The sequence below is a fragment of the Chaetodon trifascialis genome, chromosome 5 (assembly GCF_039877785.1).
Source record: "Chaetodon trifascialis isolate fChaTrf1 chromosome 5, fChaTrf1.hap1, whole genome shotgun sequence".
Lineage (NCBI taxonomy): Eukaryota > Metazoa > Chordata > Actinopteri > Chaetodontiformes > Chaetodontidae > Chaetodon > Chaetodon trifascialis.
In genome coordinates, this window is record NC_092060.1 from 7,396,240 (window position 1) to 7,417,737 (window position 21,498).

General features: G+C 40.2%; 1 long non-coding RNA gene and 1 pseudogene across 1 annotated transcript; both read right to left on the bottom strand.

The window, feature by feature from the left end:
• Positions 1-18,839, bottom strand: part of LOC139330930 (piggyBac transposable element-derived protein 4-like) — an 81,152-nt pseudogene extending 62,313 nt beyond the window's left edge.
• Positions 18,840-19,077: 238 nt separating this feature from the next.
• LOC139331820 (uncharacterized) lies at positions 19,078-20,291 on the bottom strand. Its single transcript, XR_011602202.1, has 3 exons — positions 19,738-20,291; positions 19,274-19,435; positions 19,078-19,176 (listed from the first exon to the last, which is right to left on the bottom strand). It is a non-coding gene; the product is annotated as an uncharacterized lncRNA (long non-coding RNA).
• Between the last annotated feature and the right edge of the window lie 1,207 nt (positions 20,292-21,498).

Here is a 21,498-nt window from a genome sequence, read left to right on the forward strand (position 1 = left end):
CAAATTTCTTCAAAATTAAATGGCATAATGATACTGTCAACACTCATTCATGCCAATGGCGATGTGTAGGAGTCGTCATCTGGCATGTTTACTGTCTTACATCAATTAAATCTGGTGTGCCTTTCATAACTCGACAGATTTGGGCATCTTTCTTGATGAAACAAATGTAAATTTAGTGTGTTTGTTAACATTTGTTGTGGTTATTGCTGAGCTTTTAAAAGGACGTATTGTGCTTTTTCCTTTCATAAGAAGAAGAATCGGAGGGACAATCCCCTTTATTAGTCACACAACAACTACATACATGCATCACACGCCATGCACATTTGGTGAAATTTGTCCTCCGCCTTTAACCCATCCTGGTCATCCTTCCTCCATGGCAAACCGGGGACCCAGTCTCTTTCGTCACCATTGGTCAGGTGGTGATCTTCTTGCATGTTTTTAGCGGGGGTATTTTAAGGAGGATACCCCAGGTGAACACAGGGAGAACATGCAAACTCCACACAGAAAGGCCCCTTTCCTCAAGCAGCAGGCACCAAAGGCAAGGTGGAGGACACCGCCCACAGTGAGATTCGAACCCAGGACCTTCTAGCTGTGAGGCGACCGCTTGTAAAACATTTGCAAAGTTACAAAGCCCTAAGTCCAGTCCAGTCCAATCCAGTCTTTTCTTATATTACTTGTCTACGTCAGTATGTAACACAGCACCACCTACAGCTCGGTGACCATCCTTCACCAAGGTGACTGTCCTGCTCACCTCGCCGTCTGCTACTGCTTTATGACGATGTGGAAGATAATGTTATGAACAACAAACCAGTTTCTCTGCTGTTGCCTGCAAGAACTAACACAGGTTTTCATCTCCTCCCACCATCTGATGATGTCAAGACCCAGTGGTAAATGTAACAGAAGCGTCCCCACATCGACTGGAAAACTGTAGATGCATTTTAACGTTACTTCGCTGGACAGCTTTATCAACATGGGCTGGTAACAGCACAAGCTCAAGGATGGACCTGACTTCAAACTAAGAAGCTGTAAGTTTTGCCCTGTTTTATGTTGTTTTACTGTTAATTTTGTTGGTTAGCCTCTTTAGCCTGCTGCTAGCATGTTGCATGGCTAATGTGGCTACTCCCACACACTGTAAATGAGCATAAAATAAGACCTTGATACATCTTCAAATGTAATATCTTATTGAATGGAAGACTTCTGATGTTCGTTTCCTTTATCTGTTTGTCAACTATAACTATTTGGTGTGATGTTGCAAGTGTTTGTCTTTTAGTGTGGTGTGTGTTGAATGTAGGCCTTAATGAGTGTCTCAGTCCTCTTCTTTCAACTGTGTGATAAGACTTTGCTTCACTTGTCTTGTGTAAAAGTAACAATCCATTCCAAAGATAATATTTTGGAAGTGTCCATCACTGATTATAATATCAAAGCAAGTCTGCCAGTACATGACACTCTTCAAAACAGCAGAATTCTGCTAAATCTTTGTGTGTTTGGAACAGAGGAGCACCTGCTACAGTATCTACAGAAACTCACACTTTCATGTCAGAAAATCCAGTGAAGACAAAGCAGAAGAGGTTACTTTCTTTGACTGACATGTGATCTCTAAAAATTTGTTTTTTAGCCACTTATTAATGACCAGTCTGAGACTAGCAGCAATACAGCAGGACCCAACCCAACCTGATTAGACTGAAAGATAATAAGGACCTAGCAGCACTCAGGTCTTGTGTCCTGTCCTTTGAATTTAGCTGTTTGTCACAGCTTCCAGTCTTTCTTAAAAGTTAATCTGGCTCTCACTTCATACACGAGAGCGGCAACAATGTTTTCATCTCTGGGACAAAAACTCATTAAGTGTATATCCCAAATATTTATGTATTTAATTATTTATTTCAATTTCCCATTTATCTAATGAAACATAGCCTCAGCTAGTATTGAAGCAATTAATCGTATGGCTTCTCCATTGTCCCCAAAGCGCCCCAAAGGAAGGTGATGATCCATTTTAATTGAGCTGCAAAGACTGACAGGAAGACAAGATAATTTCAGGGGTATCGTAAGACATTTTTATTATCCTTATCCTATCCAATGCATCAAACGATTGACACCCATGAAACGTCCAGTGACACTTCACACCAGCAAACATTCAGACATAAAGTGACTGAGGCCAGCAGATGCATAGCCATTTTCCTCTTTCATGAGGTTTCTTGTAGTTTGATTATGCGGGGGCCATTTTACTTCAGCTGGCCTGTGGACTTTTTGGCTGACTATAATTCTACTTCCAGGAAAGGAAAGGAAAGGAAAGTAAATGTTTACTAATGAGTCTCTTCGTGCTTCTCCCAACCCAAAAGACTGAACAAAGACTTGGAATATGCACAAAATTTAGCATATTTTACAAAAAGATCTTCACTACACTGAGGCTGTTTGCCCTTGTAACGCACTGCCAAGTGCTGCTGCGTGCACAGTATTGTGCCAACCCTCCCACACACATGCACACACACACACACATGCATGCAAGAACTCACACACTGTCTTCAGATGCTAAGTTTCCCTCCCACAGAGAGTTTGTCTTCTTCATTCTCGAAAGAATGAAGTTGCATTAACTTGATAGGAGTAAAAACTGGAAGTCATACTTGATTCCAATAGTTCCACACATTCCCATTACCAGTAATCCATCACTACAGAGTGAAAAGCAGTCAACAGTTCAATCTATTCAGTGTCTTGGTCACGTATGAGATATGCGGTCAGAGTGAGGGCTGAAAGAAAAGACAGTCAGAAAGAATCAAGAAAGAAAAAAGGGGACATTCGAGAAATAGAACTGATTGATGCAACTGACAGAAAATTAAGCAGCAATGACTTTGTTAGCGAATTCACTGACTCATTCATGAAGCAACAGTGTCTATAGTCATGCTAACAGCTCTTTGAGGATGCACTTAAGCACAAGGGGTTTTCAGCTAAATGCTAACATGCTCACATGCTCCAAATGACAATTCCAACATACAAACATTGCTTCCAACTTCCCAAAATAGAAAATGTGATGTTTTATGTCACTGCATATTGAATGACTTTGAGTTTTGGACTGCTGGTTGGACAGAAAACCAGTCTGAAATACATATCTGTGGAAATTGTGAGGTATGAAGAGAATGAAATAATTGAAATCAGCAAAGTGATTTCTGTGTTGACTCTTTGCCTGACGAGTGCTTCCTCTTCAAATTACAAATGATTTCTAGTCCCATTTCATACTTTAATTGATATTCTCCTACTCTGGCTTGATTCACCTGGAAAACTACGTTCTATATTTGTTTTTCACAGTCACACAGTGTGATTTGATTAACAATTATCCTCTTTTACATGACGTGAATATGAGGTTCTGCAGAAACACTGTTGTGGATGCAATGATATTGTTTGTATAGAAGGCTGCATAAACTGAGAGCATGACTGTGAGTGCGTATCCTGCTGAGGTGATATGAAGGTTGAGGGTAGTTATGTAAAAACTGGACTCAGGTGGCAACAGGATTTTGTTTCTGTGCCAGCAGATGGAGAATTTTCACACGTTGACCCTCGCTAAATTCAGCATGGGAAAACACACAAGGTTGCACACATGCACACACACACATGCACACACAGAGTTGAGGCAATGGCAGTGTTTTGTACAGTGGTTGAGCTTAATGTTTGAGGTTAATATCTGGCATGAGCACTAAATCTCCTCAGAAATCATGATGCTCTGATGATGCTCTGCAAGGTCCTGCGAGGTGCGTGCAGCGGTCACTTTTGGTGCATGCACGGTGTGGAGCAGCAGCAGAAGTCAGGAGTCCACATCTTAAACATAAACAGATGAAAAATGGACCCAACTTCAATAGCTTCATAAGTCACAAACCGTGGCAACAACCATGTTCAGCACCCTTTAGTGTCCCATTTCAGCTGTCATTTAGTGTATTTGAAGCGTCTTTCTGTATTTGCAGTGCGCTCTAAACGCTGCACGTGTTGTCAAATTGACATTTTTTTCTTAATTTACTTGTCTTTTGTCTGTTTGTATGTGTCTTCTTAAGCTGCAATGCATTGAGCGCTCTCCGCCGCCATAGTTTTGTGACAAACACATACATTTACAGGCACAGAAGCTATTCACACACTCTCTTTTGAATCACAGGTACTTTAGACACACTCCCACAAATTTGCTCTGTGTTTACAAAACCCACAATTTAGGTGTAAATGTTTTCACTGCCCTCTGACTGATGACTAACAGTTCTGTCTACAGTAAAGTACTGCAGCATATCAAATGCCACGTTTTTGAATATGCATGAACACAATGTGGGCCGAGCTCCTGATAATGGTAACCTGTTCGGAAAAGTGGATTGAGAACAGGCAAATGGGGAACACGCATAGACATACACGGCTGAAATGACACGTGGAAACAAAGTTTTGCACTACCATGCAAAGCCAAACACTTGAGATTTTTATCTTCATTATTATTTTTTTTCTTGTCCTCCATCATAGCACTCAGCTTGCAGTGGTGTAATGTTTACCTATCAATCAAAGTGAAGCTAGTCCTCATGGTTTATGGAAATAGGTCAACAGAGGTGGCCTACTACATGACACAGCATATTATCTCCTGGAAATCAGATATTACAGTCTCTGAGCAGCTCCTTAAATTTGTAATGGGGAAAATAAAACATGAACTCACAGGTTGATAGGCAATCTCTTTAGTGAAAAACATGATTTACCCTGACTAAGAAGGGTCCCCTCTATTACAAAGCATTTCAAATAAAGACTGGCACAGCATTTCATCCTGTCGTTCCAACTGTAGATCTGCACAACAGCATACAAATCCTGCTCTGTGTTTACAGTTCGGCTCTCTTCCATGTTCTCCATGCTGTGCTTACAGGAGCATTAGAGCCAGCAACTGTCAATCTCACTTCAGACGAGAATGCGGTCCTGCTCCTCAAATCACGTCAGCTTGCGAGGCAGCTGGATTTGCAAGAACACGTGAGAATCCAGGCCTGATTTGCTACAGGGCCTGCCCAGAATATACAGTATAGACACCGAGGGATAGCTCCCGCACTGGAAACGATATTGTCAAATCTCTGCTGGTGGGCACATGTTATATATCATCATATTGCCAAACACAAACCCTATGGATGTGAGCAGACGCAGCAGACCCAAGTAAATCTTTGTGCTCATCCCAACACTGATTGGTTCTGCCTCATAACCAGAAGAACCAGAGTTCCTTGTGAGTTTTGACACACAATTGGTTTCTAACTAACATCTGGAGAGTCAGTACATTGGCTGTTTGGGTGGATAAAGACAGATTGCACAAACACTCAAGCGATGAAATTTGATGTGAATAAAACAAGATGAAACTCAGCTCCGTGTTGAGCTCCTCAAGGAGAAGCACCATGCCCAGAGATTTCCTCTCCAGTCAAAATAACAGAAAGAGCAAATTAAACGTCCACAGATTCAGTCATTAATTTTAAGCAAATTGAAGTCAAGTCAACTTTATTCATATAACTGATCAAGCACACAAAACACACTCAGTGCTTTAACAGTGCAGATTAAACACATCAGTCACATTTAGACACTCACAAAAAAATGAATAAAGAAATGAATATTTGTGTCAACCGTAAAAAAAAAATAGTTTAATTAGGAACAGGCAAAAGAGAGAAGAATGAGAGCGAGAGGTGTGCATCACACTGGGAAAGCAGTGCCTTCAGTCATGATGAAGCCTGCCTCTCATTTCCAGTGGCGTTCACTGGGAGATGCTCCCTCACCTCGCCATGAGCTGCCAAAGAAATCCTTCCAACCTTTTTTTTTTTTTGCTTTTAAATGAAACAGATCTACTGGCAGCTTAGAAACATCTATTTAAACCACTCCACAAGTGGTTCAGCTGCTCAAACAGCCACAGTCATTCCAACTCTGAGAGCACGAGACATGTTTATCTGTCAAACGCAGGTCTGATTCTCATTCTGAGTTCACAGCATCCACAGCATTTGATGGTGCGGAAATGCACTTGAGCTGATGTGTGTTGTTTTTGACACTTATTTTTCAAATAAAAGTGAATGCTACATCTGACATTTTACATATTCAATAACAATCTAGAAACACATGCTTTCCACATTAATGGTAGCCTCATAGAGAACTGAAATGCAGTGTAAATGTATATACACACTAACATTATTTAAGGTCTAATTTTGTTTTTGTTGATAGAAACCTCCTACTTTACGATAAATGCTTATTTCCTTCTCCAAAAAAAGCGCTGCCCTCTACTGTCCTTTAATATTAGGACAGTTATAATCTCTCATTATACTTTTCAAGTGAAAACAAACAAACAAACAAACAAACAAAAAAACCCCTCCATAAGTCTGATACTCATTAAATGTATTCCTGGGAGTGTAAGATAATAATCATTTTATCGCCTCCCCGCATCAAATTACACCGTTGAATAAATACGCTTTGAAAAAGAATCATAATCTTTTCAATATTTTCAGTTTGTCATTGACAAGATCCCCAAACTGTTAGTTTGGTTGGACTAAAAAAATGCTCCTGTCTGCGACTGTTGATCTTGAAAAAAAAAAGAAAAAAAAAGGGCGTCTGCGTACCAATGAAGTCTCTATCTCAAAAGGCTTGATCACCTGAATATTAATGGACATTATGGTAGAGTATACTCCACACTTAATGTATAGCACAGTGAATTGAGGCGACAGATGAGTTATTGTGTGTTCCGCGTCAGTTCCTCCTCCAATTAAAATGCAGTGGAAGTGAAATAGCCACATCCATATGCTGCCACTTTAGTCTGCTCTGTGTGAATAAACTGATTGCGCTTGCTTGATAGTTTACTCCAGCACTGTGCATTGTTAGAATCTAACTGACAAGAAAGAAACCCTTAAAAAACTTTACACCAGAGTGCGTGAAAATGAGCTGCAAGAGGTGTTTTGATCATTTTGCTGGAGCCAGAGTCCAGCTGCCGTTCTCCAGCGTTCCAAAACATCTCCAGGCATTTGAACTGAAATGCAGAGGCAGTCAAGTGGCCATGTTCAAATGCATTAGCTGAGAGGCCTCCTCATCACATGTAGAGGGTTAGAGCTTTGTTTTGCACAGGCTGGAGTGTCAAAGCCTCTGAGTGCAGTGAGAAGTAGAAACATATAAGTTGTAATGTATTTTAGGACAATATTAGACATAGTGCATCCAATAAGCTGTTCAAAATCAACACAGCAGGAGGTGGACATGTCTGGCTATTCCACCCTGTCTCTTATAATGTGTGTATTAAGACAGGTGTAATGCTGCACGACGTAATGAGAAAACTGTTTTCAATTAAAAACATTTTTTTTTACAATATCCATCTGTGGCTTTTAAAAGCATAATTATTATTTCTATGGGTCTGTTTAGGCAACTCAAAGCACAGCATTAATGTTAGTAAAAAGCTGAATATGAATAAAGTCAGTGATGACTTAATGCACCAGACAGGAGCCGTAAACAGCTCTCTTCATTCATTAGAAACATTTTCTCTTCATGATCCCTTATTTCCCAATTAAATTTTAATCATGGATAATATGAGAGTCAAGGAGAGGAGGTGAGTCTGTTGTCTTTCAGCAGTTTGATTATCAGCTCTTGTCACCCAAACTCCACCTCACGTTTAGCATGTTTTGAGCTGTATGACGCTCCGGACTCCTTTTTCATCCCTGTGAGTGCGTCCCCGCAAACTAGACATACTGGCCTCCACTCTGCATCTAATTGTCTTTTTCTGACAGTTGCCACAATGCATGTCACCGATAACACGTAAGCGCTGCGTGCATGCTGCACTCACCCTGACCGTGACCTGGGCTTTCAGCTGTAAGAGACCACCCTAAAGGCTGTGTCGGTCTACTACTTTGTGGGATTTTCTTCATCACAGAAAAAAAGTAATTGCTTTTTTGGTATTTCTGAATTGCCTGCTGGGCCAGGTGTCCCCCCACCCTCATCTAATCATTACTTGGATTAAGAAATTTCAAGATGAATAAAATCAGATACAGAGAGTTAAAAGTGTAGTGAGTCAAAACTCTTTCTCCACAATAACCCACCCCACCTTTAACCAATGAAACACCTGTAGTCGTGGTTTGACTGAATACAGTTTTTTTTTTTTTTTAAATATGCAGATGTTTAACACCTGCAGACTGACAGCTGCTCCAGCTGTGCTGCTGATGGCTCAGAGGAATGATATCTCAATTCTCTAAAAAACATCTTACATTGATTTCTCACGTCTTCAGTGGGACGGACTATGATGCATGGACAAGATGCAATTGAGAGAAACATGGATGCAGCCTAAGACTTTTGGATTTCATGACACCTCAATTATGTTGGGAACCAATCATGGTCCAATATCACAAAAAATTTCTAGTATGTGAAAGTTATTTTTGGAAGCATGCTCGGCCTTTTAATCCCTCATATGGAACTATGTGTACACTGGATTCTGCAGTCATGGTATGACTCAGTAGCATCTGCCCTGAGAGTTTACAGGTAAAGACCTGTCCTTGTCTTTCAAACATTGTATTAGCTTCATGTGTACAATCAATGTACGCATATTCACCTTAGTGTGTCTGCAGCTGTTGCTCTGTTGTTACAGTGGTAAATAATGAAAAGATTTGTCTTGGTGTTTGTAGGGTTGGAAAATATATAGGGTTGGAAAAATATTATTGTATTGAAATTCACATTTATATATTATGCACAGTAATTTCTGAAATTGTAAAAGTTACAAAATCAAACTATTTTTTTTAGTGCAATTCTGTGCCATGGAGTTTGCTTCTTCTTTTTTTAGCCTTTCAATACTGACTTAAATTAAGGCAACAGCAGAACAAAATGCAATTCCCATCTCTCCATCTGAAAACAAGATGTCCTAAAATATGATCAAAAAAAGCCCATGTCAAATCAGCCCATATCACATCTCAAACTCCCAGCTAAAGTGGAACAAATGAAGGAAAGCCTGGAGAAAAATGCTTATTACCTTTGCATAATTACTTTTTATGTAAATTTTTTAAGCTCTCCCTGAATTATTAAGCCGAATGTAATATCCTCTAAAGCAGTCGAGATTTATGTATGTATTTGTATTGTTTTGATACCAAAAATACTAATAATTATTACTTCTGCTCATTTTTAATCTGTTTGGGAGGCAGGGGAGTTTTAATTTTTCTGGGGCATGCACACACAAATACGTACACAAAGAGACTGACACACACACACACACACACACACACACACACACACACACACACACACACACACAGTGCATACACATACACAGTCATAACTGACTTGCACACACAGAAGCGCTCTCAGTGTTTACCTGATGCAGTAGTTTTTCATTTCCCTCCCAACAGCCTGTCGTCACTGACGGCTGAAATAAATGAATTTATCGCCCCCTCATTCACATACAAGGACACAGAGTCATTCACTGATCCGCGTATAAACACAAAACCAACTTATTCTGAGGTAAGCTCCCTTGTCCTTGTCTCTCCCCCTCTCTCTCTCTCCCCCTCTCTCTCTGATACTCTCAAATAACAGAGATGCATTGGTGCCTGCAGACATACGTTAGAGCAGTTGTCTGTTTTGGAAAGTAAACACATGCATTCCTATATGCATTTGCTGTACTTACAGTTTTTCTCAGTTGCTTTGGTACATTTCTCGAATCATCCTCGACAATTGCAAAACAGTAAGTGCATTTCTCAAACCAATTTGTTCAAATAGCAGAACAGCATGGATTACCTGCAAAAGGCAGTTACTTACTCGAAATCCTTAGTTCATCTCTCAAAAGTAAATATCTGTGTCAATGAACATGTCAGTGCCATCAGAATGACAAGTCCTTGTGTCAATGTGTACGGATAAGACAGTCAAATTGCTTAGTCAAAATAACTGTACTCTGGAGGGATGTTCTGATGTAAACTATGGCTAAAGTTTTGATGACAATTATTGTAAATACACCTTAGCGTATGTGGGAGATTGATTGCAAGAGACTGGACAAGATTCACATTCACGCTTTTACTGTTTGTACTGTAATTGACAGACCATGTCATTGCGATACAGGATGGAAAAGACAGCACTGTATAGCACAAAGAAGAAGAAGAAGAAATCACCTTTATTCATCACAGCACACAGGAGGAGGAGCGGTGGGCTGCCAGCCGACAGCGGCGCCCAGTTTCCTTTCCGTCACCATTGGTCAGGTGGTGATCTTCTTGCATGTTTTTAGTGGGGGTATTTTTATGGAGGATACCCCAGGTGAACACGGGGAGAACATGCAAACTCCACACAGAAAGGCCCTTTTTTCCTCGAGCAGGCACTGAAGGCATGGTGGAGGACACGCCCCCACAGTGTTGCCATCGTGCCACCCCAAAGAAAAAAACAAAAAAACAAAGGTAGAAATGTGAACATTGGACAATCTCCTGACGGAAAACCGTACATGCAGTCCTGTAGGAATTACAGTGCAGTCTTCCTATATCTCCTGACGTTTCACAAAGTCAAGATTCACCTGGGAGCAATTTACCAATTCAGGACAGATTTAGAAAAGAAGTCTGATGGAAATGTATAGAAATATGCTTGACATATTATGACAACTTGTTCAACCATTTTGCATATAAAGACTTATGCGATGCCCTGCAATCGACTGGTGACCAGTTCAGGGTGTACCCCGTCTCTCGCCCGTTGAAGCTGGGATAGGCTCCAGCCCCCCCACAACCCCGAAAGGGATAGGCAGTATAGAAAATGGATGGATGGATGGAGACTTATGCGATGAACTAATGCCTAAATGTCGTGGGGGGTGAGACTATTCAAGAGACCCATTAAAATACATTTTGATCAACATGACAGAAGCAATTGATAATGTAGGAAACAGCAGAGAATTGTACATAATGATTTGCATGGATGTACCAAAGCATTTAGAACTTGTTCAAAGAAATGAGAAACATTTTTTCATGTGCTAAAGTGACACAATGATGTGAAGATTGAACAAGTAGTTTTGAGAATTTCAATTCTGATCTGAGATATGCACCAAAGCGACTGAGAAAAACAGTAATATATGTGTGCCTGGTGTGCATCACATGCCGAATCAACGAGGGAAACGCTTTGAACTTTCAACGCAGTGCAACTCCGATCAAAGAACAGGCATTATCTTAACACATACATTGCTATTATTATTACCAGTCAGCCACAAAAGAAGCCATCTCTCCTCTGTCTGATGCCTCACACATTTCCAAGGACTCTGAAATCATTCTCACGGGTGATCTAAATTGGGATTGGCTTTCCTCTGCCTCTGATTGCATTAAAGAATTGTTTGATTCCTTAAATCTCACAGTTTATTAATGCTCCTACTCAGCTCAACCCAAAACATCTAAGCAAATCTAACATGACTAGATCTCATTTTTACGAACACGCCCCATGAGTCTGACTCGACTGCAGTATTTTGTAATCTTCAGGCCTTTTTAGTTGACTCAGTTGAACTTAAGATGAAAGATGATATTGTAGCATTTCATACCAGCTGGGTCTTAGAGCTCTAATTCCAGTGTGGTGACACCTCTATTCTGTACCGATTCACTTCAGTATCCTTTTGTTTTTTGACTCATTTCTTGTGTGGATATCTGTAAAACTTTGAAAGTTTTACAGATATCCACAGTTTTACAGATATCCAAAAGTCACCTGGATCCTTATCTTTTAAAGTTTGCAGTTGATTTTATTGCTGACTCTACAGACTATTTACATCCCCAAGATCAGGGAAGCAGTCAATGCTCTTATTGAAGAGCTCTATGATGCCCAATATCAAAACTTTCTACCCCTGCAAAGATTTTAGAATCTCAAATAAATTGTCAATCAAAACAAGTGTTGGCTGACAACAATATTTTCAGTGAAAATCAGTTTGGCTTTATGTCAGGTCAAAAGACTACCCTGTTTGTTGATCTGTCCAAGGCATTTCAATCTGTTGATCATGAGCTGCCATTCGGAAAACTACCAGTATGGGTGTCGAGGAGCTACTTTGCAGGTAGACCTTAGTGTGTATGTACAGATAGTCACAAGTCAAGCATGGTGGAGATCTCTAAGGGAGTCTCCCGAGGTTCAAAGACATGCCTATGGCTAAAGTGCATCTTTCTGCAGATGATACAGTTGCTCTTCTCTGAGTCAGGTTGCTGATGAGCTCCAGAGTGCCTTTCAAGAGCTGCAGGGCTTATTGTATGGTCTATAGTTGGTTCTCAATGCTAAGAAAACCAAATACATGATCTGTGGTTAGCATTCAAATCTTAGGAGGTGACTCAATTGAAACAGTATAATCCTTCAAGTGCTTTAGCCTTTGGGTGGATGATGGGCTCTCTTAGAGTGCATATTGAGAACTCAGAGAAGACACTCTGCACTTCACTGTGTATGACAGTTCACTGTGTTTTATAGCCAACTCATTGTCCCATACACATCAGTGTGTACTGAATGGCTGCCTGGTCTTCATTAGGCCTAAGCAGACAGCCACACTGTGTGTTTTTATTTAGAAAGCTACGCTCGATGAACTCCTTTCATGTCTGTGTCGTCTCCTGTCACTCATAACAGCTGTTAGGATTTTTGCTCTGCTAGATGGCTGCTCAACCTGATACACAGGACTTGCTCAGAACTTGATAGAGTAGCTCTCTCCTATTCCCTGAACTGGTATCGAAATACTTTTCAAAATGCCTGACAGCTTAATGATTTGTCTGCCTGGAAGAGTTCAAAGTACTCGGATTAAAAAAAAAAAAAAAAAAGTGTAACTGCTGCAAGTGCTATCTTGGCCAAGTCACCTTTGAAAAAGAGATTTCAATCTTAAGGGGCTTCCTGGTTTAATAAAAGTTCTCCAGCTTGAGCTTTGAGTTTAAAACAAATGCTCCTCAGAAAACTAAAGCATCACCTCATGGTTCCTAATGCTATCCCACCCAGCCCCACCATACTCCAAACCCACTGTTGCTGTTGGTAACTGCTGGCTCTGTTAGACTCTTCTCTCTGGACCACAGTTATGTGGTAAATAAATTGGTTATCTGCTCCTGAGTAAAGTTGTACAGCAGAGAACATGTTAATTTAATGACGAGGAAAACAATCAACATTTACCCATGGTCATGCACGGGTATGACAGTGAAACCTTTCAATCACTTAAGCATTCATTCATGTTGTGTTCATTAATGTTGGCAGTTAACACAAGCATATACAAGCATAATCTGCTTGGAATAGTAATTCTCTGTTGTTGTTGTTGTTTTCACAAAAGATTCAGAAAAAAAACAACTTAATATTAATATTAATATTACAGCTGCTCTTTCTCCCTCCTTGAAAATTCCTGAATCTATGAATGCAGTTCATTTCAAAAGTTGAACCGTTGAACATGAAATATCTCCTGTTTAACTGAAAAATCCAGTGTCAGTTTGTAATATGTGTGCTGTTTCCACATCACACTGGATTCTGCTGGACCGCGATTGGCTTCAAACTCATTTTATATGTATGAGGTTAAAGTAAGCACAGAGACGCTTTCCCCCTTCAGCAGATGAATGTGAAAACGAACTCAGCAGACATAATTCTGTTCAGGGGAGCTCAAATATCACAGTGAAGGAACAATAAGAAAAAAAACATTTTTGGAGGGAGACTTAAACAGGTGGGAGGCAGTATTCCTCATGATTTATATGGTAGAACGCTATGCTGGGCAAAGGCAGAGTGGATGATTGACATTAAATTCAATACAAGTCTAGAAAAAGATTTCTTCCTCACCCTCTGACTGGAGTGCTTCTAATGCAAATAAAGCTTCTTGATTAAATATCACAAAACAATACTGATCATTTACAAATTGACTGTATGATGAATCACCGCTGCTGTGTAGGTGGTCATGCAATACTAGGTTATCTGAAACCGGAGTTATTGAAATCCTATTATCAGATGAGTCACTGCTGCGTTCAGTAAGCGAAAGAAGAGATATCAAAATGTCCGTTTTAAAATCTCAAGTCTGATATTTAACCTGATTTAGAGCAAATCAAGTGCCATTTGGTCCAATCGTGCTTTGACATTTTACTATTTGCATGACGTTAGTCTGTGTGTTTGTGTGGGTGAGAGAAAGAGAGAGAGAGCTTTAGCACTGGTGTTGACTGGCCAACTGAAGAAGATATAGTACTAGTGCGATTAAGAACGGAGCACTAATTTAAATCCCGTACCTTTTCCTCGCGGTCATAAATCATGGTGTGTATTATAGTGGAGGCTCATTCACACTATGGCTGATTGAAAAATGTATTGCACACCTTGAGGATTGATCACCAGATATTTCATCAACAATTCCTGATTAATGGTCGAGTATTATACACAACTTGAAGTGAGGGATCAATTAATGTCTCTTTCTCACACACGCATGCACACACGCATACACACATTGTTGTGTAATCGAGTGTGTCAGTGCTTTTCTGCTCCATTGGTGCAGGTGAAAGTTAAATGCCAGTCCCTGCTCTGATATTATTGGGATTAAAGCAACCAATGATTCACTCACAAGGCTGCTACGTCAGCCTTTGTCCTACTGCAACCTCAGCTGAGCTGAAGACGATATTTACTGACTGGATGTACATAACAAGTAAAGCCAGCAAAAACACATTTGTGTCCATGGATCTGCCAAGGTCTGTGGCACACAGCATAACACATTGGAGGTGGTATGGGGGACTTTAGCCTTGACTGTGCAGAAACTTTCACACCACACACCTCTCAAGCAGCTGTTTGTGGAGTCTAACTGAAAGGCAGAGTTGTTCTGTAATATTACTGCGATTCTGAAGTGAGGTGTTAACACTTTTATGTGTGTTTATCAGCAACCTTTCCCAACTTTTACTGCACCTTTATGTGCAGTGAATGCTGAGACTTGAAGAAAAATAAGAGCATGTTTATTGTTTAAATTGGCCTTTCACAGCTGCACTCAGAGCAGCTGTTGTGCAGTTAGGCTGTGCATCGCAACGGTCCAATAAATATTGTGTTTGCACATTTTTTTCTGGCAAGCAGCAATGCTTCTCCTCGGTTTAGCTTTGCTTGTTTGTTGGCGAGTTTAATAAGAATTTGCATTTAAAAGACCAGCGTGTAGGATTTAGGGGGATTTATTGGCAGAAATGTAATACAATATTAATAGATCTGTTTTCATTAGTGTATTATCACCTGAAAATGTTTCTAAAAAGCCCAGAACAGACAAACCAAACACTGGCTATAGTTTTCCATGGCCACCAGGGGTGGGTTTAAGCGTCATATATTCAACTGTTTCACTGACCTAAAATGCATTCACTCGGACATCAACACGAAAGCCTCCTACATCTTCAACTATTCAACCAGGAAATATTCTAAGATACCCATCAGGCTTCCTTCCTTTCCTACTGTACACAAATGTGATGAGAGCTGTCTGAAGACTTTCGATGGACTGCTATGATCTGCAAGCTGAGTGTCACGTCACCTACAGGGGCAGCCAAGCTCACATTATTGCAAGGGAGCTAATCTGTTATCATGTTCACTGCCAGCTCACCACTAGAATACACTGACTGTGGGTGCAGTATATACACAGTTTGAGTTGTTTAAGAAAGTTTTACTTACCAAAATGTTGTAATGAATATGTATATCACAGAAGGAATTTGTGTGTTTTTGATGTTTAAGGATGGTTGTTGTCTATTTAAGGGTCATGCAACACATTTCAAGCTATTTATCTTGTAAGTAAAATAGTGAGTCACGGAGCTACTTCCATCATTGAGGGATGAGCAAACATTAGAATTTTAGTGGAATGACAAGCAATTATTAATCCATTACTTTTCCAAAGTAACCCTCCTAACACTGTCCAAATGTGTTTTCAAATGTCAATGGAGTGAAGTCACCAAACTGTCAAACACACAAACAAACATTACCTGTAGATGAGTCAGTGTAAATGTGAGACTGCAGATGGGCCAAAATCATCATAATCAACTCAAAGTCCTACAAGGGTGCTGCAGACCACACGTCTGCCCCGAATGCACCTGAAAAACCAAAGCTGTGAAATCTCAACCTGGCACCACGTTTTCTTCCATTTTACCCTCATACAGTATCACTGTATTCATGACCTGCTCAAGAGATTAGTGACAATTTCTCTAACACTCTCAATTTACTTTCAATAATGGCATATAAGCATCGCTCACATAATCAGACAAAAGTCATAGCTGTGGTAATTATTGGATTATTGGAATATTGGAACACTGAGTGCACACACACACACACACACACACACACACACACACACACACACACACACACGCACACACACACACACACACACATGCACAGACACACCACTTCAGTAATCTCAGTGATGGCAAGGGTTTGAGGAGATTAAAGAAAGACTAACTGTGAAGTTTCAATTCTGTCTCCTCTGATAAAGATCATTCCTAGGAGCTATCAAGAGAGAGAGCGGGAGAGAGAGGGATGATGGGTGGTGAAGGGGTAGACAGTGGAGTGTGGTGTGGAGGGAGAGATTTTTTTGTGTGTGTGTCACAGGTGACATCTATTGTTCTAAAATAGACAATCAGACTAGAGATGAATAGAAAGAAATATAGACAAGCAGCAACAGAGAGAAGATGAAAGAGAAGAGTGTGATAATCCAAGATGTGTAAAGACAAAAAAAACAAACATTTTGAAAGAGAGAGAGCATTAAATATTGATGTTCATTGTGGTCCCACGCTATAACTGCTGTTCTTTAATTTCAAGATTTTGTGCTGCTCTTGCAGCATGTGGCATATACGTATTTTATTTCTCTGAGGCACATTTGAATCATACATTTAATTTTAAACAGTCCTCAGAGGCAGTGACACAATTGCAGGATGAAAAATAAGCACAGAAAGAGACACAGATAGAGAAAACGCTAAGATATACTTCAGGCCTCAGGCTGATGATGCGATTCAGAGCAATTTACAGTGAAGGCAAACAGCAGAAAACAGTAAGACCTTATTCAAATAGTGACCATGTCTCAAGTAATAGCTCGCACAAAAAATGGAAAATAAAAATGCTGGCCTTTAATAAAGGCTATGTAAAAACATATCAGGTCAGCTGGGATTATGCTATACTAATGAAATATTTACCACTCAGTTGGTTTTTCTTTCCCTTTTTAACATACTATTTTCACTTCCTGATTAATTAACTGCTGACACGTTGCCCTTCTTTTGTTCACTACTGTCATTGAAATAGAACACTTCCTTCTTTCATGATAAGCCTCAAGGTGGTGTATGTATGAGGATCATACACCATTTTATTAATGGATGTATTGGATTACTCCCACAGCAGAATTTGCTGGAATGCACCTGAAAACGACTGAATCTTGTGCTGGTAAACAGGTTCATTGGCAACAGGCATATGAAAGGGGCATTGTACAAAAGATATTATCACATGGGCTCAGGAACACTTGGCAGCGTCCTGACCGTTTTGGAGTCTTTGTTGTAATTGGTGGTGTACAAGCTGACATAATTCACGGTAGAACTATATCTGATACACCTGTGTATCTGTCCACTTTACACTGTAAAACCCGATAAGTTAGTTGAACTCAAACCATTTGAGGAAACCGATTGCCTTGAACCATTTAAGTTTACTAACTTAAATCAAATATTTTTCTGTAGTTGAGCTGTTTAAGTTATATGAAATCAAACATTCATTGTCATGGTAACTTGGGTAAATTAAGTTAAAATTATCATTCCACTCAGTTAATGAACTTAAAACTAATAAGTACTTTATACTTATATGTAACAGTTCAATAAACAACTTTAAAATGTGTTAACTGAATTGATCAGGATCAAATAACAAAACTTAAATGGCTCTCATGCAATTAAATGTTACCCTTTAAGTTGAGCTACTTTGTTTACCCTCACCACATTAACTATTACATTCTAGTTCTGACAACTCAGTTCATTTGAGGGAATCAATACAATTTGTTCAATTAACACAATGCAAACTCAGAATGTGCGTCACAATCAAGATTTATTTAGTTACTAAATAACCACAATCAAAACAGAGCTGCCTCTCTGAGGTCACAGTACAGGCTCGTCTTAACAGAAATGACACCATACAAATATGAATGTCCAGACAAAATAAATTCAGAGCCAGCAGATTCAAATGATCAGCTTGTTATCAAGCCACTACAGAGCTTGATAACAAGCTGATCATTTGAATCAGGTGTGTTGCAGCAGGAAAACATCTAAAACATGCAGGACAGGGGGTCTTGAGGACTGGACTTGAGAACCACTGATCTAGGACTTTATTCCAGCTCATTTTTAAGGCCAGTTGTTAAGGCCTGAGCTGCTTCCTGCCATAATACAGTCTAGGAGGATAACATGAATGAACTTGAGCTTCTCCAGGTACTGTACTTCAAATTGAGTGCATACACCAGTATCATATTACCTGAACAGTGGTAACACCATATGCATAATACAATTATTAACCATACACAACCATTTCTGTGCAAACAATATAAATCAACTGGCAGCAACAAGTTATTTTGTTGTATTACCATTTACAAACAACTACAGCCTTCCTTTGGCACTTTACTCTAGCTCATTTTTTAAGGCAAGTAGTTTAGGCCTGAGCTGCCTCCTGCCATCATCTAGGTCAAGGAGGATGACCTGGATGAACTCGAAGAAGCCACTGAGCTTCTCTGGGTACTGCAAATGCAGTGCATACACCAATGCAAACAAAAGCACCAGTGCATCTGTCCAGGATCTATGTGCCATGACCACCATGTCTTCAAGAACAATCAACACTTGCTGTGTTTGAAAGGGAACTTGAAGCACCTCCTCCTCGTCCACTACTGCCACCAGAGCCAATGCTCCCTCCTGGGCGGCTTCCAGCTCTTCCTGAAAACAGAGAAAGGGATGTGTCATGTACTGTACAATTTTACAAATCAAATTTGTTAAAGGGATGGTTTCTTTTGACATGAATCTATGACATCCCCATAATCAGTCTTGTGAATCAACAGTGACTTTCCCCCAACTGTATCCTGTGAGTGGAGTTCCGGAAAGTAAACCAATCTGTTAAATTAATCTTGCGCATGATGAGACTTAATTTGAACCACATATTAAAAAAGGAAAGTGACCCTTGCATGCTTGGATGTCAAGAACACACCTTGCATGTTCTGAACACGTCTGATGAATCCTCCTTTAAATAGTGTGGTAGGCCGACCAGGGCTGCTGTTCGAGCTGCACAGATGTCATTTTTGTCCTGTTGCATAAAGACAGGAAATGCATAGGAAATGTTAGTGTTTGCTCTTTCAACATTCAATAACATAATGCATGAAATAATTAAAAAAAACAAAAACCTGTTCTTCAAATGCCATCATAACAGCTTCCATCTTCTGTCCAAAACTGCCAGTCTTCCTCTTTTTGTAGAGCTGTAGCAGCTGAGGTGTATACTTGTCAAGTGCAGCATAGAATGTAGATGGCAGATTCAGATTTGTGATCCTATGGAATTCACTGTAGAGCTGCATGAAAAACAAAAGACATGGCAAGACAAGTTTATTTATATATCCCATTTTAAAGAGAGTTTGTCTCAATGCTCTTCACACAGCATCATTACAACATCCTCTGCCCTTTGATCCTCACATTGACAGAAGAAAAACTCTCATGACCAATCAGAGGAGGATCTCAGTGAGAGACAGGGATCCTGCTCCCAAAACGGGCAGATGTGCAATGGATGTTGTGTATAGACAAGAAAAAACAACAACAAATGATATTCAGACAAAACAACATAACATAACAAATAGAACTACTTTTTTTAACTCACTTGTGCTTCACAAAACAGTGCAGGCCATCTTTCCTTTAGTACAGCAACTGGGGGAGCTGAATTGATTATTTCTTCACGCCTGAGTGCAAAGGTGCGTTGCATATGTTGGTGGATGGATATCATGTCTCTTTCCATCGAGGACTTCTTGAACTGCTCGACAACTGCCAGCCTTTGGGTCTCAAGTGACTGCGTTGTTTCTCCATGGGGATAGTTGGGAAGGAAGTTAATTTCTCCTCTTCTGGGTCTTTTAATTCTGGCCCTGGATGCTGCACCCTCAGGGTTTGTCCTGCTACGCTTTCCTGCATTCACAGCCACATCCTTTATGCCAGCTCTGCTCAGTTTCGTTCTGTAGTTTCCCATCTTAAATCGCAAACTGTTCTGCCAGCCCTCATAGCCTCTTTCTGATCCAGTTTCTTTCAAACACGGGTGTTTGCTCACGAGAGCTTCTGCAGCCAACCCAATCTGTTTGGTACTAGGATACGCTTTGTGCTTATATATTTCAGCAGCCATTACATCCAGTATGTTGTGCTTTTGATCCCTGGTCAACCTGACAGTTTTTCCCTCTTGCATAAAGGTAGAGTTGCCCTCTTTTAGAGTATACTCAACCTCATACGAGAAACTTGGAACAACAAAGGTAGCTGGCCAACGGCAAAGCCGTTCTGGTGAGTCTGTATTATCAGACAGTAACACAGTGTCATCTGTGCTAGTTGAACTCAGATCTGACTCAATAACTCGAACTATCTTAACAGTTGCCTTTGCAGGTAAATCCTCCATGTTAACTAAATTGCAAAGGGCATTGTCAAACTCTGGGTCTTGAAACTGGAGGCGAAAGTCAAAGGCCAGATTCAACTTATCTTTCACCTCAAATATGAGGGCATTTACAGTTTCAGGACGGGAGGGCAGAATGAGCCTCTCAGCATTGACATCATCAAGAATGACCCTAAGTTTGAGAACATCACTTGCTTCCATTTCTCCAGTGTTGGGGAAGCCTGAAACATACAAAGAGAAGAAGAAAAAATATGTCAATGCTCTTGTTTCCACTAGTGGCTAAACTACTTACACATATGGGTATATTCACTGAGGACATTCTTTTTATGTTGTACAGCAAGTTAAACACACATGTAGTCCAGCTAATAATTTTCTTACTTTTAGGATGCATACAAAGAATATGAGCCTATAATTGTGGCTCACAGTAGACATCACCTTTACTCACTCTGTCACGGGTGAACTTCTCTTCATAGAAGGGTGAGGGTCCAAAGATCATCAGTGTTGCTCTTTCATTCAGTCACTGGAATGAAGTGTTTAGTTATTAGAATCAGCCTGCCTGAAACTTTGTATGCAATATGTGGCATTTGATCAGTTAGCTGACTCAGAGATTTCACAGAATGGCTTTTGCTTTTATCATCTGTTAGCTCATACAACCGCAAATGCTGAACATACCATGTCTCATAGTCTTTCAACAGAAAGAAGATGTCACTTCCAATAAGCAATATGTTTCTGATCTCTTCAAACTTGGGCAAGGCAGCATGTGACCCACTACATACAAACATGCCTACAACAAAGGTTGTGCCTTGAATGGTTGCCTGTTTTGTGCCATATACACTGCTGCCGTCTGTGATGCTTGACAGTACTGGGTGTGTATCAATAGGCAATGACTCAATAAATATGGATTGCACGTTTGAAGTCTGTACTGGTGGCTTGAAAAATCTCTGTGATGACAGGTAGAAGGCCATCATGTTTTGGTGTCTCTCTGCCAAGGTT